General features: G+C 39.9%; 1 protein-coding gene across 8 annotated transcripts in view; it reads left to right on the top strand.

Annotated features, from left to right (window-relative positions):
* MARCHF8 (membrane associated ring-CH-type finger 8) overlaps nucleotides 1-27,443 on the top strand; it is a 150,023-nt gene that overhangs the window by 19,070 nt on the left and 103,510 nt on the right. For 5 of the 8 annotated variants that reach the window (XM_030940057.1, XM_030940059.1, XM_030940058.1 and 2 more), the window contains exon 2: nucleotides 17,682-17,774. The exons of the other annotated variants lie outside the window; for them this stretch is intronic. The gene's annotated coding sequence lies outside the window, so the exon portion shown is untranslated. The remainder of the gene's footprint in view (nucleotides 1-17,681; nucleotides 17,775-27,443) is intronic. 8 annotated transcript variants of the gene reach the window in all.

The raw sequence follows: 27,443 nt of genomic DNA, 5'->3' as shown, positions 1-27,443 counted from the left end.
GTATTTAATTTCTTTCAGCAGTGTTTTGTGGTTTTCAGTATATGGGGCTTCCATGTCTTTTGTTAAGTTTATTCTTAAGTAATTTGCTTTTTGGTATTAAGAAATGTTTTTAAAATTTCATTTTGTTGGTGGAAGATAGAAATACAATTGTTCGGCTGGGCGCGGTGGCTCAAGCCTGTAATCCCAGCACTTTGGGAGGCCGAGACGGGCGGATCATGAGGTCAGGAGATCGAGACCATCCTGGCTAACATGGTGAAACCCCGTCTCTACTAAAAAATACAAAAAAACTAGCCGGGCGAGGTGGCGGGCGCCTGTAGTCCCAGCTACTCGGGAGGCTGAGGCAGGAGAATGGCGTGAACCTGGGAGGCGGAGCTTGCAGTGAGCGGAGATCCGTTCGCTGCACTCCAACCTGGGGGACAAAGCGAGACTCTGTCTCAAAAAAAAAAAAAAAAAGAAATACAATTGTTCTGTATATTGAACTGCCATCCTGCAACTTTGCCAAACTTACTTAGATGAATCTTGCTAGACTGACATAATTCTTAAGAATTTATTTGTTAACAATTAGCCTCTGAAAAGAAAGTTTTATAATTTCCTTTCAAATATTTATGCATAGTATTTCTTTTCCTTGCTTATTACATTTAATAGGATCTTCTGTATACTGTAATGTTGGGTAGACTTGGTGCGATTTCTGTCACCATCTTTGCCATCTTGCCAGTCTTTGAGGGAAAGTCCTCAGAATTTCATTATGTTATTTGCTGTAGGTTTATATGATAGAGGAAATTTCTTTCTGTTTATAGGTGTGCTAAAATTTTTATTTTTTTTTTAACCCAGAGTGGATATGGAACTTTGTCAGGTGCTTTCATCACATCTGGTATTATGGTAAATGAAATTGCCTTTTGTACATGAATCCTAATTTTATATTCCTGGAGTAAATACTGCAGTATCGTGATATATTATTATTATTTTTGTAAGTTAACTGATTTTGATCTTTCCATTATTTTGCTGAGGATGTTTTCATCTGTGTTAATCAACTATGGTCATGTTTTATAGATTTTTTATAATTAAAAATGTTTTGGTAATGGATTTATGCAAACCTTCTAAATGAGTTGGGAATTGTTTACTCCTTTATTTTCTTCCACATGTGTCTGATAGACTTCACCAGTGAAACCATCTGAGTTTTGAGTTTTCTTTTTGTAAAAGGGTAGGCTAACCATTTTAACTTACTTAATAGATATATGGCTATTTAGATTTTAAAAGTTTTATCTTGTGTCCGTTGTGGAAACTGTTGTGCTTTTCACCCTATTATTAGTGCTGTGTGGTTTATCTTTCCATCCTCTTTATTTTAACCCGTGTCTTTATATTCAAAAGATATCTCTTGTAGACATAATTGGGTCTTGTTTTTTTCTTCTCCCCAATCTGAAAAAAAGCTACATTTTAATTGGAGTATTTATTTAGTCTCCTTAATGATACACAATTGATCCTCGTTATTTGAGGATTCCATACATGTGAAAATTGCAAAATTTATTTGTAACCCCTAAATCAATACTTGAAGTGTTCCTGTAGTCATTCACAGACATGCACAGAGTAGCGAAAAATTTGAGTTATCTTGACACATTTTTCCCAACTGAGGTCAAATAAGGTGACGCTCTGCCTTCTTGTTTCAGCTCTCATACTTTGAAAAACAAGGGTCCTTTTCCACACATCAAGAAAAAACTGCAGGCCAGATATTGAGACAAAAATCCTCAGCGAAATACTAGCAAACTAAATGAACAATACATTAGAAAGATCATTCAACATGACCAAGTGGGATTTATCCCTGGGATGCAGGGATGCTTCAGCATATGCAAATCAGTTTGTATGGTACATCATATCAACAGAATGAGATAAAAACTGTGTGATCATTTCAATTAGTGCTGAAGAAAACATTTGATGAAATGTAACATCTCTTTATGTTGAAAAACCCTCAAAAAACTGGGGATAGGAGGAACATACCTCAACATAATTAAAGCCATATATGACATACTCACAGCTAGTATAATACTGAATGGGGAAAAACTGCAAGCCTTTCCTCTAAGGCAAGTTTGTCCAATCCGTGGCTCAAGGGCCACATATGGTCCAATACAAATTTGTAAACTTTCTTAAAACATTATTTTTTTTTTAGCATTTTTTTTTAAAGCTCATCAGCTATCATTAGTGTTAGTGTATTTTTTTTTTTTTTTTTTTTTAAGATGCTCTGTCACCAGGCTGGAGTGCAGTGGTGTGATCTCAGCTCACTACAGTCTCCGCCTCCCAGGTTCAAGTGATTCTACTGCTTCAGCCTCCTGAATAGCTGGGATTACAGGTGCACGCCACCACACCCAGCTAATTTTTGTATTTTTAGTAGAGATGGGGTTTCACCATGTTGGCCAGGATGGTCACGATCTCTTGACCTTGTGATCTGCCTGCCTCAGCCTCCCAAAGTGCTAAGATTACAGGCGTGAGCCACTGCATCTGGCCTAGTGTTAGTATATTTTATGTGTGGTTCAAGACAATTCTTGCAGTGTGGTCCAGGGAAACCAAAAATTGGACACCACTGCTCCAAGATCTGGAATATGACAAGGATGCCCACTGTCACCACTGCTATTCAACGCAGTACTAGAAGTTCTAGCTAGAGCAGTCAGACAAGAGAAGCATATAAAGGGTATCCAGATTGGAAAGGAAGAAGTCAAATTATCCTTGTTTACAGATGATACAATCTTGTATTTGGAAAAACCTAAAGACTCCACAAGAAAACTATTAGAACTGGTAAATTCAGTGAAGTTGCAGGATACAAAATTAACATACCAAAATCAGTAGCATTTCTGTTTGTCAACAGTGAACAATGTGAAAAAGAAATAAAAAAGTATCCCTTTTGGAAGCCACACATAAAATAAAACACCTAGGAATTAACCAAATAAATGAAAGCTCTCTATAATGAAAACTATAAAACACTGATGCAAGAAATTGAAGAGGACCCCCCAAAATGGAAAAATATTACATGTTCATGGATTGGAAGAATCAGTATTGTTAAAATGTCCATACTACTCAAAGCAAATCCTACCTAGATTAAATGCAAACTACTCAAAGCAAATCCTACCTAGATTAAATGCAAATCCTACCAAAATATGAATGACATTCTTCAAAAAAAAATCCTAAAATTTTTGTGGAACAACAAAAGACCCAGAATAGCCAAAGCTGTTCTAAGTAAAAGAACAAGACTGGAGGAATTACGTTACCTGACTTCAAATTATACTACGGAGATACAGTAACCAAAACAGCATGGTACTGACGTCAAAACAGACCCATAGACCAATGGAACAGAATAGAGAACTAAGAACCCAGAAATAAATCCACACATGTACAGTGAGCTCATTTTTGACAAAGGTACCAAGAACATACTCTGGGGAAAAGACAGTCTCTTCAATAAATCGTGCTAGGAAAACTGGATATCCATATGCAGAAGAATTAAACTAGACCCCTATATCTTACTGTATATAAAAATCAAATCATAATGGATTAAAGACTTAAATCTAAGACCTCAAACTATGAAACTACTACAAGGAAACATTGGGGAAAATCTTCAGGACATTGTTCTGGGCAAAAATGCCTTGAGCTATATCCCACAAGCGTAGGCAACCAAAGCAAAAATGAACAAATGGGGTCACATCAAGTTAAAAAGCTTCTTCTGCACAGCGAAGGATACAGTCAACAAAAGGAAGAGACAACACACAGAATGGGAGAAAATATTTGCAAACTACCCAGCTGGCAAGGGCTTAATAACCAGAGTATATAAGGAGTTCAACTAACTCTATAGGAAAAAATAATGTAATAATCCAATTAAAAATGGGCAAAAGATTCTAATAGACATTTCTCAAAAGAAGTACAAGTGGCAAACAGGCATATGAAAAGGTGCTCAACATCGATCATCAGAGAAATGCAAATCAAAACTACAATGAGATATCATCTTACCTAATTAAAATGTCATATCCAAGAGACAGGCAATAATAAATGCTGGTGAGGATGTGGAGGAAAGGAAACCCTCATACACTGTTGGTATGAATGGAAATTAACCACTGTGGAGAACAGTTTGGAGGTTCCTCAAAAAACTAAAAATTGACCTATCATATGATCTAGCAATGCCACCGCTAGGTATACACCCCTCCCTGCCATAAAAGAATGTCAAAGAGATACTTGCACTCCTATTTTTGTTGCAGCACTTTGCATTAGCTAAGATTTGCCCGCAACCTAAGCATTCATCAGCAGATGAATGGATAAAGAAAATGTGGTACACAGTGGAGTACTTACTATTCAGTCATCAAAAAGAATGAGATCCAGTCATTTGCAGCAATATGGATGGAACTTGAGATCCTTATGTTAAGTGAAATAAGCCAGGCACAGAAAGATAAGCCTTGCATGGTCTCACTTATTTGTGGAATCTAAAAATCAAAACAATTGAACTCATGGACGTAGAGAGTAGAAGGGTGGTTACCAGAGGCTAGGAAGGGGAGTGGGGGGCTGAAGGGAAGGTAGGATTGTTAATGGGTACAAAAAAATGGAATGAATAAAACCTACTATTTGATAGTACAATAGCGTGGTTATAGTCAATAATAACTGCACATTTTAAAATAACTTAGAGTATAATTGGATTGTTCATAACTCAGAGGATAAACTCTCGAGCGTATGGATACCTTATTCTCCATGATGTACTTATTTCACATTGCTTACCTGTATCAAAACATCTAAAGTACCTCATAAATATATACACCTACTGTGTACCCACAGAAATTTAAAAAAGGGTTCTTTCCCAGTCTGTTCAGTGCCACATTTTCCACATTTTTATACTTCTTTTGGGGTGATTTTGCTGTTTAAAATGACCCCAAATGTAGGGCTGAGGTGCCACCTAGTGATCCCAAGTGCAAGAGGCTGTGATGTGCCTATGGAGAAAATACATGTATTAGATAAGCTTCACTCAGACAAGAATTGTAGTGCTGTTGGCCATGAGTTTAATATAAGTAAATTAACAATAGATATTAAGTGTTTTAAACAAAAACACATATAAAACAAGATTAGGTATTGATCAGTTGACTAAGGTAGCAGGACCAGAGGCTTGCCGGGACTTAATACTATTTTCTTGAGAGCAGTGGTTCCATATTTGGTAACTCAGTGTTCATGATGACTGCTATGAATAATGAGAATTCACTGTAGTTGGGTTTAGATCTACTAGTTTACTGTTTGTCCTCTGGTGTCCTTTTTTTTTTTTTTTTTTTGGGCCAATTGAATATTTTTTAGTATTCCATTTAATGACTTTTTTTTTTTTTTTTTTTTTTGCAGTTGCATCCTTATCCTTGCCTACTTAGAATTAACATACTACTTCTCATAAAATGTAAGAATTGAAATAACACAGTTCCATTCCCTACCCGGTCGTTGTGCTGTTGTTGTCATAAATATTTATATTTATTTTTGTATTTATGATGTAGGGTCTTACTCTCTCACCCAGGCTGGAGTGCAGTGTCACAGTCTTGGCACACTGTATCCTCCACCTCCTGGGTTCAAGCAATCCTCCCACCTCAGCTTCCTAAGTAACTAGGACTACAGGCATGCACCACTATGCCCGGTTAATTTTTGTGCTTTTTGTAGAATTGGGATTTCACCATGTTGCCCAGGCTGGTCTTGAACTCCTAGGCTCAAGTGAGTCACCCCTCTTGGCCTCCTAAAGTGCTGGGATTACAGAGGTGACAGCCTACTGTCATGTATTTTATGTACACCTACATTATAAGCCCCGTGATACAGTGTTGTTATTGCTTTCAACAGCCAGTGAGTGTCTTCTAAAGAAATTAAGAGAATAAATTGAAAGATAGTTCTTTACATTTATCCACACATTTAACACTTATAGTACTTTTTTTTTTTTTTTGGTGGATCCTAATTTTTATATGTTATCATTTGCTGGAGATTAATTTCCTTAGTTTTTGTTTATTAGACCATGTCTTTATTTTGTCTTCACTGTTGAAGGATGTTTTTGCTGCATGTGGAGTTCTGGGCTGATAGTTCTCTTTGAGCATTATAGATGTTGTTGCATTACTTCCTGACTTGTTTTTCCGATTAAAAAAATCAGCTGGCCATCGTGTTACTGTTATTGTCGTCGTTGTTATTGTTTATTCTTAGTTACTTTCAAGATTTTTCTCTTTTTGGTTTTCAGCAGTTTATCTACAGTGTGCTCAGGTGTATTTCTATTTGTATTAATCCTACTTAGTGTTCACGGAGTCTTTTGGATTTATAAGTCAGTATTTTTTGTTGATTTGGAAAGTTTTTGGTTATTGCATCTTCAGATATTTTCTCTGCTAAAGTTTCACTTTCTTCCCCTCCACCTGCATTTCTGATTATATCCATGTCATAATGATTGATATTATCTCAGAAGTTTGTGAGAGTTTGTTCATTTTTCTCCAGTCTTTTTTTCTGTTTTTCAGTGTGGATAATTCCTACTGGTTTGTTTTCCAGTTCATTGACTGTGTCATATTCAGTCTGCTGTTAAGATCATAGAGTGAATTTTTTGTTTTAATTTTCAATCTTTTCTGTTTTTGAATTTATATTTGTTTCTATTTTATACTTTTTTTTGTTTTTTTTAAATTTTTTTGAGATGGAGTCTTACTCTGTTCCCAGGCTGGAGTGCAGTGGCACAGTCGGCTTGCTGCAGTTTCCACCTCCCAGGTTCAAGCGATTCTCCTGCTCAGCCTCCTGAGTAGTTGGGATTACAGGTGCCTGCCACCACATCTGGCTGATTTTTGTATTTTTAGTAGAGACAGTGTTTCACCATGTTGACCAGGCTGGTTTCGAACTCCTGACCTCAGGTGATCGGCTCACCATGGCCTCCTGAAGTGCTGGGATTACAGGCATGAGCCACCACGCCTGGCCACTTTTTATTTCTTTGCTGAGATTTCATACCTGTTCCCTCATTAAGACCATGTGTTGTTAACTTTCTCTTACTTTCAGTGGGTAACAACTGAAATAAGCCTTATTCTGATATGGTAATTCTCGTTTACTTTTGACTGGTGCTTACTTAACCTTTTTAGTCCTCATTTTAAACTTTTTGTGCTATTCATTGGGTATGTCTTATGTAAATAATATGTAACTGAAGTTTATGTTTTATAAAATAATCTTATTTGTCTTTTAATTGGCAAGTTTAATTCATTTACATAGATTATGATTATTGATATATTTGTAATGAATATTTGCCGTTTTACTTTGTGCTTTCTGTTTACACTTCCTGTGCTCCTTTTCTTTTTCGTTCTTTTTAAGAATACAATTAAGGTTTTTTCACTTGATTTTTTTTCTTATGGTATTTTTCCTTTGTATTGGTTTGGAAGTCTTTTTGTGGTTTATTCTTGAGATATTGTCATAGAGTTAAGTTAACAAAGCTGAATGAACCTTATCTTAATTGCCTGCCAAGACAAAGACTTTATCATCTCTCACATATGCAGAGGATTGATTCCAGGACCCTCGTGTATACTACAGCCTGCGTGTATTCATATCCTGCTGTTGACCCAGCAGAACCTGCCTTTAAGAAAAATCGGGGCTGGGCACAGTGGCTCACGGCTGTAATTCCAGCACTTTGGGAGACCGAGGCAGGAGGATTGCTTGAGGCCAGGAGCTCGAGACGAGCCTGGACAACAAAGTGAGAGAGTGTCTCAACAAAAAATAAAAAAATTAGCCAGGTATGGTGGTGCAGGCCTGTAGACCCAGCTACTCGGGAAGCTGAGGCAGTAGGATCGCTTGAGCCCAGGAGTTCGAGGCTACAGTGTGTTATGATGGTGCCACTGCACTCCAGCCTGGGTGGCAGAGTGAGACTCTGTCTCGGAAGGAAGGGGAAGGAGAGAGGAAGGGAGGGAGGGAGAGAGACTTTCTGTATATATGTGGGTTTTTCATCCCTCATCTGTGTTTGGTTTAAAAAAAAAAAGCCCACATGTAAGTCGGCCTGCACAGTGCAAACCCGTATTGTTCAAAAGGTCAACTGTACTTTAATGACCTCCCCTTCCTCATGCCCTTAGCTTAAACACTGATTTTTGAGATTTTTATTTTCTCGCTGTTGTTTAAATCCTGTTGCAAACTATTGTTATTTTTGCGTGGGGAATGTTTGCTGACAGATACTTTAATACTTGAACGTCATTTCATCTGACATCTCAGATCTCCATTCTGAGCTCATTTTCCATTCTTCTACAGTATATTCTTTTGAAGTTTCTTTTTTTTTTTTTTTTTTTTTGAGACGGAGTCTTGCTTTGTCACCCAGGCTGGAGTGCAGTGGCACGATCTCGGCTCACCGCAACCCCCGCCTCCTGGGTTCACGCCATTCTTCTGCCTCAGCCTCCTGAGTAGCTGGGATTATAGGCACCTGCCACCACGCCCGGCTAATTTTTTGTATTTTTAGTGGAGACACGGTTTCACTGTGTTAGCCAGGATGGTCTCGATCTCCTGACCTCGTGATCCACTGGCCTCAGCCTCCCAAAGTGCTGGGATTACAAGTTTCCTTCTTTCTTTTTTTTTTTTTTTTAAAATAAACTTATCTAAGCACGAGGTTTCTTTGGTGATCGTCTGCTGATCATAAACTCTGTTATTTAGCTGGGAATATCTTGATTTCATCTTTGCTCTTGAAGGATAGTTTTGCTGTGCATATGATGACACTTGACAAGTTTCCTTGATAGTTCGAAGATAATATTCTACTGTCTGCTGGCTTGTTACTGGTGAGAATTCTATAGTCAGAGCTAATTGTAGTAGTCTGTCTTTGTTCTCTGTGCTTTAAAATATTTTCTTTGGCTTTATTTTGCGATTTACCACAATGCCTTTGAGTCTAAGGGTGGATTTCTTTTTGTTTATATTGGTAGGTGTACGTTGTGCTTCTTAAATCTAGATTTGAGTCTTTTATCTGTTTTTGAAAATTCTCAGCCCTTACCTCTTCATGTATTGCTTCTCTTCTATTCTCTGTATTGTTTCCCACTAGGACTCAAGTTAGTCATGTGTGAGTCCATCTCAGTCTATTCTCAATATCCCTTAATCTCTTTAGTATTTTTTATTTCCCTAACTGGGTAATTTCTTCCAATTTGGCATGTAGTTTGGTAATCTGTCTTTAGCTGTGACTAATACGCTATTTAATTAACTCATTTGGTTTTCATTTTAATACTTAGATTTGTAATTTGTGAAAGCAATGTTTTATGGTTTCAAACTGGCTGTTCTTAGTACTTTGTTGTTTGTTCATTTCAAAATTTCTTTATTTACATAATTTGCTATTTAATAATTTGTTTTGGCTGGGCGTGGTGACTCACGCCTGTAATGCCAGCACTTTGGGAGGCCGAGGTGGGTGGATTACCTGAGGTCAGGAGTTCAAGACCAGCCTGGCCAACATGGTGAAACCCCATCTCGACTAAAAATACAAAAATTAGCCGGGCGTGGTGGCACACGCCTGTAATCCCAGCTACTTGGGAGGCTGAGGCAGAAGAATTGCTTGAGCCCAGGAGACGGAGGTTGCAGTGAGCCGAGATCATGCCACTGCATTCCATCCTGGCCGACAGAGCCAGACTCTGTCTCAAAAAAAACAAAAAAAAAACAAAAAAAAACCTGTTTCATAATTACATTATCTGAAATGGTAGTGAAGGCAGTATCTGGTATTTGTTCTTTTTGCTTGCTCTGGCTCATAGAGATTTACTTCTCTATGTATATGGTAATCTTTTTATTGTAAGCTTATTTTTCCAGCTTTATTTTCATTCCCTTTTTGACATATTTTGTTATTACCATATTTGAATGCACTAGACAGGTGCCCTGCCATCATAGAGAACTGAAATGCTTTTCCTGTATATGGAGATGACATGGTTTTGTCATAAAGAACTGGGAAGGGACTGTTACCTTTTTCATACTCCTTTTTCTCTTTGCCTTATTTCCCTTGCATATTTAAATATATCTTATCCTTGTATGTATCTTATACGAGGTTTTTTTGATTTTAAGGAACAGAAACTCACATCAGTGTTCTTTAAGAATAAAGCGTTTATTTTCAGATTACAAGGAAACTGGAGCTAAATAGCTGTAAGGATCCAACACAGTTCTAGGGAACAGCTACACTTACTGCTCATTGCATTTCTGCTGTTCTCTTCTTGTCTGCTACACTCTTCCCATGAGGCCAGATGCTGGGTCTGACCCGCAGACCCTGGCTGAACAATGGATGAAAAATGCACTCACACGCAGGTATCCAGTGAAAGAATGGGCTAGCGAAGCGGGCTAGGGGACTGGGCCGCTCACAGACCCCGAGGAGGGTGCTGTAAAAAGTCAGCAGCCTCGGCCATGGCAGGCTGGCACTGCGGGCATTTATTCAGCACAGATTTAATGACAATGGCTTTGAGTCAGCACACTTGTGGGTAATCAACATGGTCGCCCTCCCTGGGGAGAGCAGTCCTGCGTGAGGATGATTAAAGGCCAGGTTCCGAGGCCTAAGTAAACTAACTTATCTAAATCAGTTTATTTACATCCCCTTGTTGTCTAACCTAAGCTTTCAGGCACTGGATAAGAGAGTCTGGCTGCCTTCCGCCAAATCCTTTTCCAAAGCTTTCGTAAAACCTCCTGGCCTTCCAAGAATGTTTGCATCTTTCTACAATTGTTCCTACCACTCTGACCAGCTTCTACAACCAGAAGGCTTCCTCATGTTCACATTATTTTTTCTCTATTTCATATCTCGTTTTTCTGGTCCTCAGCTCCCTCTCACCTCATCCTTGCTTGTGAATCTTTGAGGATCTTCCTTCACTCCATGTATTCTTTCAGCTTCACCTCCCTTTTAGTGCCTAATTTGCCAGCTTGCCTAACTAGCCTCTTCCCCAGCCAGCAGACTGGCTCTCCTTGGAGCAGCTGCCTGTCTCTGTGTTGAGGGGAGGAAAGAGTCTGTGTTCAAATCTCACTGCCAAGGCCCCCTCCCTTGGAAGGGTGCTGTGATGTATACTTAGGGTGTATACTTCTAAGGTATTTAAAATTATTTTTGAAGCCACAAAGGTTATAAAAATAAAAGGCCTCTAACTTAGAAAATGAATGACCCAGTTGCAGAAAGATGTTTGGCGAATTAAAAATTTTTATACCATTCATTCTTGTGTGAAAACTGTTATGAGTCTAATGCACACTTGGAATTTTTTTTTGTTTGTGGGTTTCTAGCCAAGAAGGAAATGCAGGTTTCCAGTTATATTTATGGAGGTTTTAATCTCAAAGATTTAATGTTCATGTTTATTGAAATATCAGTATACATAAGAGCATCTTCAGTTAAATGAAAACAAATTATTATGTGTATGAATTAGTAACATAAGAAACGTCCAATGAAACCCCATCTCTACTAAAAATTACAAAAATTAGCTGGACATGGTGGTGCATGCCTATAATCTCAGCTACTCAGGAGGCTGAGGCCGGAGAATCGCTTGAACCTGGGAGGCAGAGGTTACAGTGAGCCGAGATTGTGTCACTGTCCTTCAGCCTGGGCAACACAGTGAGACTCCATCTCAAAAACAACAACAACAACAACAACAAAAGGGCCTAAGCGACCATTGTATTTCTTAAAAATTCATTATATTGTGTTCTGTATTATAAAGTCAGATCAAAAAATTATAGCACACTTAACTATCATCTGTATACATACCACCGTATAGTTTACAAGTGATTTTCACGTTTGTTATGGCATTCATTCTTACCCAGAGCCCTAAGTTGAAAAGCATACAGGCAGGTTAAATTTATAGTATGTTTACTGACTTCTAATTTCTGGATGATGACAGGGCTAAAGTTATTCATTCCTTTCCTAAAATTCATATTCCTCCTGAATAATTGAAATTGGCCTGAATTGCTACATTTTAAACTATACCTTTTCTTTTTTTAAAGATGTATTTACTTGGAATATTACTTGGTTTAAAAGACAAGAATTGTCAAAGCACAAGTGGGACTTTATTAGAAATTCATATTAAATTTTTCTGATTTTACTACATATTTTTTCCCTTTAGGCCTCGATGTGTTCTATTTTATTCAAAATAGAAGTTTTATTTGTGGTACTACATAATTATTTTAAAAATCAGTTAATATTGAAAAGGTGAAAGATCGTTTGTACTTCTACTCCCATTTTCTCTCCGTGTGCTCTCCGGTCTGACCGTCAGTAGCTGGGTTTTACACATAGATATACGTATGTGTGTTTGTATGCACACACAGCCTGCTAGTGCTGGAGGCAGAACTGAGAGCCACCACCTTGTGCCTGGCACCGGAAGTGCAGCCACTGTTGTAGTGCAAAGGTCATTGTATTGATAGGGCAGCTGTCATGGCTGTGGCCATCAGGATGTTCCTTATTACCCATGCTGGTGTCAGTCCTGTGTCTAACAGCTGCTGCTTTCCATGCTGCTGATTCCTTGAAGTTTTACTGTTCTTCAGAGCCTGTTGAGAATGTCTTTAATTTGACTGTTTTTCTTAGAATGAATCACACAATACCACTCTATCATCCCTTGCTTTTATGTAGGATAGTGTGAATGACAGATACCATGTTGTTCTCCAAGCCACTACTCTGTTCTCATGGTCTGTGGCTTTCTTTAGATTAAACCTGGACTCTTGCTGTAGAATGAGTGTCCATTCCCCAAGATCCCTGTCCCCTGGAGATTTCTAGGTGCTTTTGGTAAACAGGTCGTTGTCTGCCTTGACCCTGCTAGTATCCTCAGTCATGTACAAAATCTCTGTCTTTCCTGGAGTTGTCCTAGTGCAGACTCAGGCTGGGAGTCATGCTTCTGAAGAATAATGTATGAAAGTGATTTTTGAAAAAGGAGTGATTGACTAAGAGTTCATCTATTACCAAAGAAAGTTAGAACTCTAGTCATGGAAAAATATCAGTGATCACTGGTCACTGATACTGATCATTGGTATTTCTTACATAATATACTAAGTTACTACCAAATTTATAGCCAAGTCATTTTTTTTGTAGACCTGCATAAGCATATTTAACTAAAAGTCTGTTGAATTCGAGATTTGCATAGTGCTTCCCTAGGTACCTGACCTAAGGCCCATATTAATTTGATTCTATGTGCTTACCAGAGGCCTTTCCATCATTGTTATGGGGCTGCCTAAGCAGTGATAAGCCTTTGTTAAATGCAGACATGGAATGAGTCCTTCTGCAGCCCATGCAGCCTCCTCTTAGCTGTGGGCCTGCCTCTTCCTGTCTTGGTTCATCACTTCCATTTACAGTGACCCTGAAACCACATTCCAGCCCTATCTTCCTTTCCTCCGCACAGGAGGTCATATGGTCTTCTGTTCACAGTCAGACTTCAGACCTTTCCTATTTTCTTTAAGGACTGGTTGTTTTCTATTTAATGTTATTGTGCTGGTGATCCACAATGTATATTGTCAGAAAATAATACTTTGAATGCTTGTGGTAGCTAGAGGTCTGTGTAGGATAGAGTAGACAATGGGTAGGAAGTATTAAGAATAAACACCTTTTGGGCCAGGTGTGGTGTCTCACACCTGTAATCCCAGCATTTTGGGAGGCCAAGGCGGGTGGATCACCTGAGGTCAGGAGTTCAAGACCAGCCTGGCCAACATGGCGAAACCCCATCTCTACTAAAAATAGAAAAATTAACTGGGTGTGGTGGCACACACCTGTAATCTCAGCTACTCGGGAGGCTGAAGCAAGGAGAATTGCTTGAACCCGGGAGGTGGAGGTGGCAGTGAGCTGAGATGGTGCCATTGCACTCTAGCCCAGGCATCAAGAGTGAAACTCAGTCTCAAAAAAAAAAAAAAAAAAAAAAAAAAAAAGAATAAGCACATTTTGTTGTTTAATGGTTTTAGTTTTGCAAGATGAAAAAAATTCTGGATATCTGTCTCACAATATTGAATGCTGTACACTTACAAATAGTTAATTTGATAAATTTTATGTTTTGTATTTTTTACCACAAGAAAAAACAAGCATTTTTTAATGGAACATAGACTTAAAAGCTTAAGTATAGGGTTTTGGATTTTTTATCTTTTTAATACTTGGTTCTATTTACTCATCCTTTACTACAAATTGGATCAATAGATTAGGATTTTGGAAAGTTTAGCAGAGCAGAGAAGTATAGCAAACAGAATTCATTCATTTAACATTTATTGAGCACTTCCTGTGTAGCAGGCCCGTGCTTTTAGTTGATAATTCAGAGAAATAAGGGACATGACCCCCAGATGCCCCTTGCGGAAAGAACTGGAGAAGCCATTTGAACTTAAGGCAGGAAATCCTGAAAAATTTTGTATGCCATTAACATTTTATTATTAAAGCATACAGACGTACAGGCATACATCAAAGTTTCAAAACTTTTATTATGGAGAATTTAAAACATACACAGAGGTAAAGGAGGAATACAGTGAATCGCCTTGTGCCTGGCACCAGCTGGCATCCACTCATAGCCTCTTGTTTCTTTATATTCCTCTCCCAGTCCATTTTTGAGGGTACATTCTTGTTCTTTTCATTTTATCTGTAAATATGTTAGTACTTTCACTGAAAGATAAGGGCTGTTTTTCTTAGAACAAATCACAGAATACCACTGTCATCCCAGAGTTATTTCACAATTTTGTATGTGTGTTTGTGTGCACTGTGATTTTTGCATCAGGATCTAAACAAGATCTACACATTACATTCAGTTGATAGATTTTCTTTAATATCTTTTAAGCTATAGGTTTATTTTCTTTGTTCTTGAAATGTTATTTACTGAAAAAATCATGTCGTTTATCTTGTGCACTTGCTCATACTGTTATATATGAATTTTGTGGAATGACTTTCTTGCTTTGAAACAGTAGTGACCACTTATTCTTCACTTGGATCCATTATTTAATCATGGGCATGCAAGATGTTACAATTCTAATTTCATCATTCCTTTTTCATTTATTTGCTGGAATACTACTATAGAGAAGTTTCTTTTTACAAACTATTCAGTTACCCAGAGGTATAACTTATACAGGGAAGTCAGGTTAAATGAGTGACTCTTTCTCTTTACTTATAACTCTTGGAGGGTCCCTAGCATTTCCAAAAATGGCCAGTGTTTTTTCCTTTATTTAAAAAAAATATCATTATAAACAGATGCTGTTTTCTTTTTCTTTTTCTTTTCTTTTTTTTTTTTTTGAGACAGGGTCTTGCAGTGTCCCTCATGCTGGAGTGCAGTGGTGTAATCATGACTCATTGCAGCCTCAACCTCCTGGGCTCAAGTGATCCTCCTGCCTCAGCCTCCCAAGTAGCTGGGACCACAGGCATGCACCACCAAACACAGCTAATTAAAAAAGAAATCATTTTAGGAGAGATGGAATCTCACTATGTTGCCCAGGCTGGTCTTACACTTCTGGCCTCAAGAGATTTTCCCACCTCTTCCTCCCAAAGTACTGAGATTACAGGTGTGAGTCATCACGCCCTGCCAACATGTGAATTTAATATATTTGATGATTTCTTAAGTTCATTGCAGTTATTCTTTAATGAGTTAATTAAATTAATGACAGAAGTCTCACTATGTTGCCCAGGCTGGTCTCAAGTGATCCTCTCTCCTTACCCTCCCTGGTAGCTGGGAGCTGGGACTATAAGGCACAAACCAGTGTACCCAGCCGCAGGCCGCAGTTGTTCTTATTAATGATCAAATGGTCCTGTTTTTTTTTTTTTTTGAGACCGAATTCATTCTTGTTGCCCAGACTGGAGTGCAATGGCATGATCTCAGCTCACTGCAACCTCTACCTCCCAACTTCAATCAGTTCTCCTCCCTCAGCTTCCTGAGTAGCTGGGATTACAGGCATGCACTACCATGCCCACGAAATTTTGTATTTTGTATTTTTTTTTTTTTTTGAGACAGAGTCTTACTCTGTTGCCCAGGCTGGAATGCAGTGGCGTAATCTCGGCTCACTGCAGCCTCCACCTCTGGGTTCAAGCAATTCTCTTGCCTCAGCCTCCCAAGTAGCTGGGACAACAGGTGCACACCACCACGCCTGGCTAATTTTTGTATTTTTAATAGACACGGGGTTTCATCACGTTGGCCAGGCTGGTCTTGAATGCCTGACCTCAGACAATCCGCCCACCTTGGCCTTCCAGGGTACTGAGATTACAGGCATGGGCCACCACACCCGGCCCTAATTTTGTATTTTTACTAGAGATGGGATTTCTCCATTTTGGTCAGGCTGGTCTCGAATTCCTGACTTCAGGTGATCCACCTGCCTTGGCCTCCCAAAGAGCTGAGATTACAGGCATGAGCCACTGCACCTGGCCCAAATTGTCCCTTCTTTGGCCAACGGGAGTGCCTTTACATTAGCTCCTGGGTCGTTTTGGCATGAGTGCCTCTGATGGCTTCTTGCTTTCTTGTGTGACAAGATGTCCAGGTTCATCTTGTACATTAACAGCCATAGATCTGGAATTATCCCTTTCTTCAACCAGCCCTGGTTCCTTTCAGAGGGAAATTGTATTTAGTGACCACAGTCTGAAAACTACAGATTGGTTGTTACTTCTAGGTCTTTTCAGAGGATGGGGCTAGGAAATACGTTGTTTTTAAGGTAAAATATTTTATGAGTTTCATACTTATTTTTCCAGTATAAACTTAGGAATAGATGATTTTGTTGAATTTCTTTAATTTTATATTTGTCTCATGCTAAAAATTTTGGTTCTTAATCATATTGATACCATTACTTATCAGTGTTACTGCTAACAATATGATTACTGAAAATAGTTTAAGAATTAAAAGCACTTTTCCAAATTCTTTTCATTTTTAGGATAGATTCCTCTAGGGATGTCTGGTAAAACTATTTTAAGTCATTTGAAATAATTCCTTTTTGTATGATTGTGCCACTAATTTAATAAATATTTAGGTTCATTTCATGTTGCTCTTGAATTTTAGAGATGATAGTTTTTCAATTATTTTTTAAATAAGTAATTGTGGAAAACATGTACATGGTTCCAGAGCTAAATGTGTAAAACAAGGCAGAATCAGAAAAGTCTAGCTCTGATTGTGGTTCCCTCTATTTTTCTCCCCTACATTCCATTTAAAACATATGAGCAAGAGTGTGTGTGTGTGTGTACACATCCATGCATGTGCACACACATATAGTTTCTGCCTCCTAATCCCATCTTAGGTGAATGGTAGCACACTACACATAATTTTCTTCTTGCTTTTTTGTCTTCTTCTTATTTCCTGCTGATTACTCCATAGAAGTATATAGGGGCATTCTTTATGCCTTTTTTCTATTTCATTGTGTGAATTTACCATAGTTTATTGTCAGTCCCATATTAATGGACATTTGGATTGTCTTTAGTGTCTTGCTGTTAGAAACAGTGCTGCAGTGAATACCTTGTACATACATACTTAATTTTGTTGTTGTTGTTTTTTAGAGGGGTATTTCAGTTTTAAATAAAACAACTTGACTTCAGGAGGTATTCAAGTGTAATGTTACTGCTACTGATGGATTGTTCTGGGAGTAGTGGAGGATGCAAAAGGCCAGTCTCGTAATCTAGGGTAGTAATCTTTCTTTGAGTATTATGGGTCCTCTCAGTTCTGTATTATTGTTAAAAGCCACATTTATAGAGTAGCTTTTGTGTTTCCTAGTTTCACTCTGTTTAAGACTTCAGGAATGTTTGAAGCAATCGGAGCATAGAGTGCTATCTTTTTTTTTAATGAAATTTTTTTTTGTAGAGATGGGGTCTTGCTGTGTTGCTCAGACTGGTCTCAAACTCCTGGCCTGAAGTGATCCTTCTGCCTCAGCTTCCCAAAGCACTGGGATTACAGGTATGAGCCACTGCACCTGGCCAGAATTCTGGTATTTTAGAATTGTTTTCTAGTCTTTTATAGTTGTTTTATATATAATCAATTTGTCAAAAAATTTTAAGGAAAGTAATATGCCTGGGTGGATGCTTTCCAAAGTATTCAACTTAGGTTTTATAGAAATAGTAGCTTCTTACTTTTGTAACCACATTTTTGTCCATTTGTGATCAGTTTATATAGTATTCAATTATACCATTGCAGAATGAGTACAACTGACATAAACAGGTTTGGAGATTAAACAATAGGTTTTTGATAATGTACACAACTGGTAGTAGCAGAAATATGCACATTGTAAGAGAGTAGCTTAATAAATGTGAGCATTCTTTATTTTCTGGGCATTCACTAATATATTTTAAGGGAGGAACGATAGCACCAGTTCACTTCTAAAATTTTCCAGTTCCTAGTAGGAGCCTGGCACTTAGAAGATGCTTGGAAAATGATGGATGAACCAATTCATTGTTTGGGTCAGACTATGAAAATACATGCTTGTCCATTTGTTTGCTTAGGATAAATGAATGAAATTTTCTAGGTCTTCCCAAAGGGATTTAAAATAAAGTGAAAATCTCTAAGACCGTGGTAGCTGACTTTAAAAACCATTTCCTGATTTACATTTATATTACTTTAAATTTGGTCTTGGATTATTATTTTGATGATCGACTACAACTTTTTTTGGCTTTTATTATAGTTTTTTCACTAAAAGGTGTTTTCTAGGTGGAGAAAATTAAAAAGAATGGATTCCAGGATCATAAAGCAAATAATAGTTTGTAGTTTTTGTTTTTTTTTTTTAAAACATTCTACCACCTGTGTGCCAGTTAGTGATAAAACTACTAGTTTTTAATAGACATTACCCACCTTTGGGATTTCACCATGGGAAAATGGGAGCAGTATTCCTTTTCTTTCTTTCAGCTTCTTTAGTATATATACATATCACAGTCAGTGGTGCAGAAAGGTTAGGAAACTGGAAGGATACAAGGTTTAGTCATAAGGAAGCACAAATTAAAGTTCCTGGAATATTTTACCCCTGCTCTGTATGGAACATCTTAGGGAATACTAAAGAAACATGATGGTACAGAAGACTGCAGGGATTGCTAAAAAATATGCAACGGTCCAGGGAGCATATAGCCTTTTAAGTAGGCCAGGCTTTATACCCTGCAAGGAATGATCTAAACTGTGTGATATATTGTGTCAGTCAGAGTTCTCCAAGGAAACAAAACCAATAGGGTGTGTGTGTCTGTGTGTGTGTGTGTGTTTGTGTGTGTGTGTACAGATATACCTGTATATATATATAGATAGACTAGAGATCGGGAGAGAGAGAGAGATTTGTTTTAAGGAATTGATTCATATGATTGTGGAGACTGACAAGTCTAAAATCTGTAGGGTGGGCTGGCAGGCTGGAGGCTCAGGGAAGAGTTGATTCTGGAGTTGAAGACTGAAGGCAGTCTGCTGGCAGAATTCCCTCTTCTGGGGGAGGTCAGTCGTTTTTATATTAAGGCCTTCAACTGATTGGTTGAGGCCCACCCACATTATGGAAAGCAGGATATTTTACTCAGAATCTACCAATTTAGAAGCTGGGTGTGGTGACAGGCACCTATAGTCCCAGATACTTGGGAGGCTGAGGCAAGAGGATCACTTGAGCCTAGGAGTTCAAGTCCAGCTGGGCAACATAGTGAAACCCCATCTCCTAAAAAAAAAAAAAATTGCATCTCTTAAAAAAATGTTGAACTCAAACCAGGGGCAGTTGACAGAAACTCTTGGTATCGTTTCTGTGTTATCTTCCCACTCCCAATCTGCACCATGGTTTTATGCTCCTAATAACAGACTTCTGACTTATGGTAATATTATGTGCACAGGGCCTGGTGAATATTTACTTTCCAGTTGTCAGAAGAATTAGACTAAAACAGTTTTCTTGTACATATCTGTTTTGAGAAGCAGGTCTGGCATTACTCCCATTGTGTATACATCTAGGGGAGGAAATTTCAGCTGAGTCATGTATTGACTTGAGACCTAGAGCAGGTGGATCACTTGACCTCTCTGAGTGTTTCTTCATCTGTAAAATGGGAATAAATCCTGTCCTGCCTTAAAAAAAAGTCTACCAATTTAAATGTTAATCTTATCTAAAAAATACCTTCACAGAAACATTCAGAGGAATGTTTGACCAAATATCTGGATATCATGGCCTAGTCAAGTTGACATGTGAAATTAACCATCACTTATATTGAAAGACTGTTTTTATATGATTAATGTCCACCTGTAAAGAAATTGGGTAAGTGCTATAGGTAGTAAGGAAGGGAAAGGGGAACGTGTTTTGCTTGTAGAGAAGAGATACTTTGAGGTATGGTCTGAAGGCCAGAGAATTTTGGGCCTGATAGGCAAAGAGGGAAGAACATCCCAAGAAGGTGGGACAGAATGAACAAGGGTAAGTTTGACCATGGCATGTACAGGGGTCCTTGAGAAGATTTGTCCTACCTGGGCAGACATATCTCGGATGGTCAGGGGATAAGGTGAGTAGTGAGGCAAATCCTGTTCTGGTTTTTCTGGTTTACTGCAGTATGTAGAGAATATGCTTGTTCCTGCCTGAGATGACAGCTGGCTGGTGCAGAGCAGTGTATGCCATTGTCTTTATGTGCTGCGTTGTACAGTGGCATGCTGAGAATTCTTTCTGCCGGAAGCACTTCAAATGGAGTATAATTGCCTTCGATTTTTCTATTATAAACTTTGGCCACAGTTTCTTCCTCTGTCAGCCTACTAAAGATGCTTCACAAGATCCATGTGTTTGTTAAGGAACATAAGATCTTCAAGAGGTATGGATTGCTAGAGGGAATTCTAGTCTCTAAACCTTGGGAATATTTTTGGATCTATTTATTAATGTTATTCTGTAGTAGAAATAGAGTTGAGCACCTTTTCCCCCATATTATAAAGATCATAATTAACTCTGAATATATAATAGGTATGAAAACGCCTGAAAAAAAATTATACTGATAAAAGCTATTATTATCAGAGGCAAAAGTAGGGAAAACAATATGTGGTAAATTGTTACAAAATGGCTCCTAATGAATCACCACCCCACCACCCGCACCGCTCCCAGCTCTGCCTGTTTGCAGTGTGACTTCACATGTTTCTCCCATTGTCTTAGTCCACATTGTGCTGCTGTAACAGAGTACCTGAGATGGGGTAATTAAGAAAGTACAGACATTTAGTTCTTACATTTCTGCAGCCTAGGAAGTCCAAGGTTGAGGGGCTCACATCTGATGAGGGCTTTCTTGCTGCATCATCCCATGGTGGAAGGCAGATGGGCAAGAGAGCACATTCATGGGACGGAGAGAAGGGAAGGAGGCTGAACTAATTCTTCTATTAGGAACCCACTCCCATGATGACTAACCTACTTCCTCAATAACAGCATTAATCCATTAGGGAGGGCAGAGCCCTCATGGCCTAATCACCTCTTACAAGTCCCACCCGTCAACACTGTTGCATTGGGGATTAAGTTTCCAATACATGAACTTGGAGGACACATCCAAACCACAGCACCCATCAAGTGGTAGAGTCTCTTTTCCCCCTTCTTGACTTTGGTCTCAATCATGTGACTTGAATGGGACATTAGCGGACACAGTGTAAGCAGGGGCACCATGTGTAGTGGGTGAACTGTCTTGGGATGCTGCTGCCACAATGTGAAAAAGCCTAGAAGAAAAGGCCACATGGAGAAGGCCCTGCCTTCCCTGCTGAACCCAGCGAAGCAGCCTATGTAAGTCAGGTAAGGGCAGCAGAAGAGCTGCCTAGCCAATCCATGGAATTACGAGAAATAGGAAATCATGGATGTTCAAGCAACAAAGTTTTGGGTAGTTTGTTACATAGCAAGAGAAAATGGAACATCTTTTGATAAGTGGCTGGAATCCATGCCTCCAGTTCTAATCATGGCTTCATTACTGAACCTTCAAGGAGGGAGGCAGAAAAGTAAATAGCTTTCTTCTCTTATGGTGTGGTGAATACCCAGGGGGAACTCTGGGATGCTGGAGCCTTGATCTCTCCTTCCCTTTCCTTATCTATAGGGATCAGACATTGCAGACATTGTTCTCTGCAGGGCAAGCACTGAGGAGCTCTTGTAGGAGTTCGAGAAGGTAGACTATTTCTTTTCTTTTTCTTTTTTTCTTTCTTTCTTTTTTTTTTTTTTTGAGATGGAGTCTTGCTCTTGTCACCCAGGCTGGAGTGCAATGGCATGATCTTGGGTCACTGCAACCTCCACTTCCCAGGTTTAAGCAATTATCTTTCCTCAGCCTCCTGAGTAGCTGGGATTACAGGCGCCTGCCCCCATGCTGGGCTAATTTTTGTATTTTTAGTAGAGACGGGGTTTCACCATGTTGGACAGGCTGGTCACACGAACTCCTGACCTCAGGTGATCCACCTTCCTCGGCCTCCCGAAGATTATAGGCATGAGTCACCGCACCTAGCCAAAGGCAGACTATTTCTGTGCTTGATGGATTGAAGGTGTTTTTCAACTCCAAAGGCAGTTAGACTCATACTTCTGTTTCTCAGAAGTGAAGTGCTGAAAGAACCCTAACAAATCTTCTCTTTTCCCTTTTCTTAACTTTGAGTGTTTTCAGTATTTTTGTATTCTATTACCAAGGGAATACTATGGCTATTCCATAATTTCCCTGAGATGCAAAATCTTTCAGAAAGCCCAGGCATTAGTCCAGGCCCTTTTCCCAGTAATCACACCTTGTTTACCTAATTCACATACCTGCCAGAGTGGTTGTACTGAGGTCTTCCCAAGTCGTGGAAGGAGTCCCGATAGCATGCACTGTCTGGAGCTGAGTCCTGTCCTGCCCCATATTAGCATCTTACTCTCACGCAGCTGTGGTCTCTGTTAGTCTGGGGATTCTAAATTACATGCACTGCCTTTCAGTCTACAGCCTGACAGCTCTCTCTTAGCCAAGCACTTGCATTTGGACAAGACTTCCAGCTTTAGGCTTTGTTGTTTTCCTTAGGGGCCCAGTTTTTATAGAATTTCTTCCTACTGGGTAGCATTGTTGGCACACCTTGAATTCATTCTGTCACTCTTCTTGGCTTCAACCTCTGAGGTTGTGTGTTGGAAATACCTCGCATAGTCTACTAGAATAAAGATGAAAGAACATAAGGATATGGGCTATAGTTTTTAAATGCAGTGTTTCTTTTCTGTGGCTTGTGATACAAATTTGTAAGTGCACTCAAAATGATACAGTTAAATATCTGCCATGAATTAGACCTAACTGCTTGAGGCATATCTTAGTGCCTTAAAATAACCCACTTTTGAAATATCTAATTTATTATCTTTGCCAAATTTTAGGCAGATATAACCATTGCTTTAGTTAAGTGTCCCTCTGTATAGACAAAAAAGGCAGCAAAAGGCATGTCACTCTTTAATACTTCAAATGTGAATTCCATGTTGTCTTCTATATCCACAGGGATTATAATAACTCTTCTTTACTACAACAAAGACAGGAACATACCATGTTTTATCTTAGTCCTTCCCGTAGCAGTGCCACTGTGAAATTAAAAAAAACAAAACAAAACCACTACATATTTTAGGTTCACCTGGTAGGTTGCTGCACGCTATCTTATTTAGTCAAGCATAAGTTGTGCATTTTTATCCATTCTAACATCTCTGAAAGTGGCACCTTGGAATCCCAGGTTAGTCAGGGGCAATTACGGTCTAGTTGCATAAAACTTTTTTGTTGGCACCTTCTGTAAGATCAGGCAAATGCTAGCAGCTGAGAGTCCTTGAAATATGGCTGTGAAAACTTGGGCAAGTTGATTAATTTCTTTAAGCCATGCATGAAAGGGAGATAAAATTTTGTTTCTCTCCCTCCTGGCACTGCTGTGAGATTTAAATGAAATATGCATGTAAAGTACTTACGATTTGCAAGTGCTTTCATCTAGTTTTTTCCTCCAGCATTATTACTCACAGGCAGTATGTTGATACTTTTTAGTTTTTTCAGATACTTTTATCTGTTTAAATCATTTATGTTTTGGATTTTATTTTCTACTTATCTTCAGCACTGCTTATTTATTATTGTTTTAACATTTATTGTACCATTTATTACCTCTAGTAATGATCTGAATTTTTTTGGTGGGGGACAAGGTCTTACTATGTTGCCCAGGCCAGTCTCGAACTCCTGGCCTAAAGTGGTCCTCCCATCTCAGTTTCCCAAGTAGCTGGGACTACAGGTGCAAGCCACTGCACCTGCTAATGCTCTAAATTACTCTAGGAGAGTTAAAAACTAACAAACTTCAGTCCTTTGTGTCTGGGTAAACTTTAGTCTGTGGGATGTATTTGTCTTATGATTTCTTCACTCTTGGTAATTGTATATATATTTTATGGTAGTTACTTTTTTTTTTTTTTTTGAGACAGGTTCTCCCTCTGTCACCCAGGCTGGAGTGTAGTTGTACGATCTTGGCTCACTGCAACCTCTGTCCCCTGGGCTCAAGTGATCCTCCCAGTAGCTCCCTGTCTCCCAAGTAGCTGATACCACAGGCGTGCACCACCATGCCCAGCAAATTTTTTTGTATTTTTAGTAGAGATGGGGTCTCACCATGTGGCCCAGACTGGTCTCAAACTCCTGGAGCTTAAGCGATTCACTCACCTTGGCTTCCTAAAGTGTCAGGATTACAGGTGTGAGCCACCACTCCTGGCCTGCTTTATTCTTGTTGCATTAAAAAATTTCAGTTCATGGCCAGGCTCGGTGGCTCACGCCTGTAATCTCAGCACTTTGGAAGGCCGAGGTGGGCAGACTGCCTGAGGTCAGGAATTCGAGATCACTCTGGCCAACATGGCTAAACCCCGTCTCTATTAAAAATGTAAAAAATTAGCCAGGCGTGGTGGCGTGCACCTGTAATCCCAGCTACTCAGGAGGCTGAGGCAGGGCAATTGGTTGAACCAGGGAGGTGGAGGTTGCAGTGAGCCAAGATCGCACCACTGCACTCAAGCCTGGGCAACAGAGAGAGACTCCTTTTCTCGAAAACAAAAACAAAAGTTAATTTTTATATTTTAAAATGAACTCATTGTTTTTAAAGCTAATAGTTTTAACAGGCCAGCCCACATAACAAAATTTGTATCAGATTTGTTTTTAGTGGATAACATACGGAGACCTTGTGGTGTTTCTCTGTCATCTTCCCGAAATTTCTCAGAGCTTTCAAGTTTAATTTTGGTCTTCATTTCAGTAAAAGGCAGGAGCAGAGCAGTCTTTATAGCTTTATAGCTTAAGGCTAGCCTTGCTAACCCGTGGTTAAGTGATAGTGAGACAGAGGGTGAGATGTGATGTGGCAGGGGGAGCCTTCTTTCCTGGGTGAGTGAAGGGAAGAAGGCTTTGAGATGATACTAGTGCAGTAGCATATTTGGGTTCTCGTTCGACTGTTTGATAGCAAGCTTCTGTAACTTGCTATTGTGTCCGGAATTGGTGGGTTCTTGGTCTTACTGACTTCAAGAATGAAACCACGGACCCTCGCAGTGAGTGTTACAGTTCTTAAAGATGGTGTGTCCGGAGTTTATTTCTTCAGACATTCAGATGTGTCTGGAGCTCCTTCCTTCTGGTGAGTTCGTGGTCTCGCTGTCAGGAGTGAAGCTGCAGACCTTTGTGGTGGTATAGCTCTTAAAGGCAGCGCATCTGGAGTTGTTCGTTCTTCCCGGTGGGTTCATGGTCTCACTGGCTTCAGGAGTGAAGCTGCAGACCTTCGCAGGTGAGTGTTACAGCTCATAACTGCAGTGTGGACACAAAGAGTGAGCAGCACCAAGATTTATTGCAAAGAAGGAAAGAACAAAGCTTCCATAGTGTGGAAGGGGACCTGAGCGGGTTGCAGCTGGTTGGCTGGGGCAGCCTGCTTTTATTCCCTTATCTGGCCCCACCTACATCCTGCTGATTGGGCCATTTTACAGAGAGCTGATTGGTCTATTTTACGGAGCGCTGATTGGTCTATTTTGATAGAGTGCTGATTGGTGCATTTACGATCCTTGAGGTAGACACAGTCACAGAGTGCTAGTTAGCTAGATACAGAGTACCAGTTGGTGTATTCACAAACCCTGAGCTAGACACAGAGTGCTGATTGGTGTATTCACAAACCCTGAGCTAGACACAGAGTGCTGATTGGTATATTTACAATCCTTGAGCTAAACAGAGTCACAGAGTGCTAGTCCTCCAAGTCTCCACTAGGTTAGCTAGATACAGAGTACCAACTGGTGTGTTCACAAACCTTGAGCTAGACACAGAGTGCTGATTGGTGTATTTACGATCCTTCAGCTAGAAATAAAAGTTCTCCAAGTCCCCATCCAGTTCAGGAGCCCAGCTGGCTTCACCCAGCGGATCCTGCACCAGGGCTGCAGGCGGAGCTGCCCCCCAGTCCTGAGCCACACCTGCACTCCTCAGCCCTTGGGCTGTGGATGGGACCGGGTGCCGTGGAGCAGGGGCGTTATCTGTAGGGGAGCCCACCGCAGCAGGGGGAGGAGCTCAGACATGGCAGACCATAGGTCTTGGAGCCCTGCCCTGTGGGAAGGCACCTAGGGCCTGGGGAGAAATGGCTGGCCGGCACCGCTGGGGGACCTGGCAACCTCCGCAGCTGCTGGCCTGGGTGCTAAGCCTCTCACTGCCCTGGGCCAGCGGTGCTGGCGGGCAGCTCCGTGTGCTGGGCCCTCGGAGCTGGCGCCCGCCCCCGCCCCAGCCAGAACTCACACCGGCCCCCAGCTGTAGCCTTGGTTCCCACCCGCTGCCTCTCCCTCCACACCCGCAAGCAGAGGGAGGAGGCTCCGGCCTCAGCCAGCTCAGAGAGGGGCTCCCAAGGTGCGGTGGCGGACTGAAGGGCTCCTCAAGCACCGCCAGAGTGGAAGCCGAGGCCGGAGGCGGAGGAGGCGCTGAGAGTGAGGGCTGCTAGCACATTGTCACCTCTCACTAACACTAGCAATTGGGTTTTTGACTCAAAGGTTGAAATTTCTCATCCATAACTTAGGAAACTTAAGTTTTCCTCTGTCTTAAAATGCTTTGATCAGTAATTCTAAACTACTTATACTTGTCATCTTTTAAAATTATTCTTAAAGATACTTAGACTACATTCTGCTATATTTGAATTCCATTTCAATTTTCAACTAAGTGCAGTGTGGTCAATCTGCTGCAGATATTTAAAGATCAATGGGTTTCTTCCCATTTGAAATGAATTGTACCTGGTTGACAAATATTGAATTTTTGTTAGTTATTTTCAAATCTCCACTAGGGTACTTGATCAGGATTTGAGACAGAGAACAGTGTTGCTTAATAGTTTGAGTTGCAAATGAAATTCTCAGCCATTTTTGGCTGCTGTCTCAGAGAGATTGATCCAACCAGCATTTATTGAATAGATCTTATGTGATAGGCCACAGAGAGAGAGATACAAAGGTGAGCGAAATGAGATATGCTGCCTTTGGGGAGCTTACGCTGAATAGGGGAGAAAGTCGTTAATTAAATAACTCAATAAATGTAACATTCTAACTGTGAACATTGTTAATGAAGTAGAGGTTCTTCATTAATCCTATAAAGAACTATGAATGTGGAATTTCCTCTGTCAGGATGGTCAGATGGTTGAGGAAGAGTTAGTTAGCCTAGAAGGGGAAGGAAGAGTGTTGCAGGCAGAGAATAC

The sequence above is a fragment of the Rhinopithecus roxellana genome, chromosome 11, assembly GCF_007565055.1.
Source record: "Rhinopithecus roxellana isolate Shanxi Qingling chromosome 11, ASM756505v1, whole genome shotgun sequence".
NCBI lineage: Eukaryota > Metazoa > Chordata > Mammalia > Primates > Cercopithecidae > Rhinopithecus > Rhinopithecus roxellana.
The sequence above is the reverse complement of the archived record's forward strand: the minus strand, read 5'-3'. Positions and strand labels throughout refer to the sequence as shown.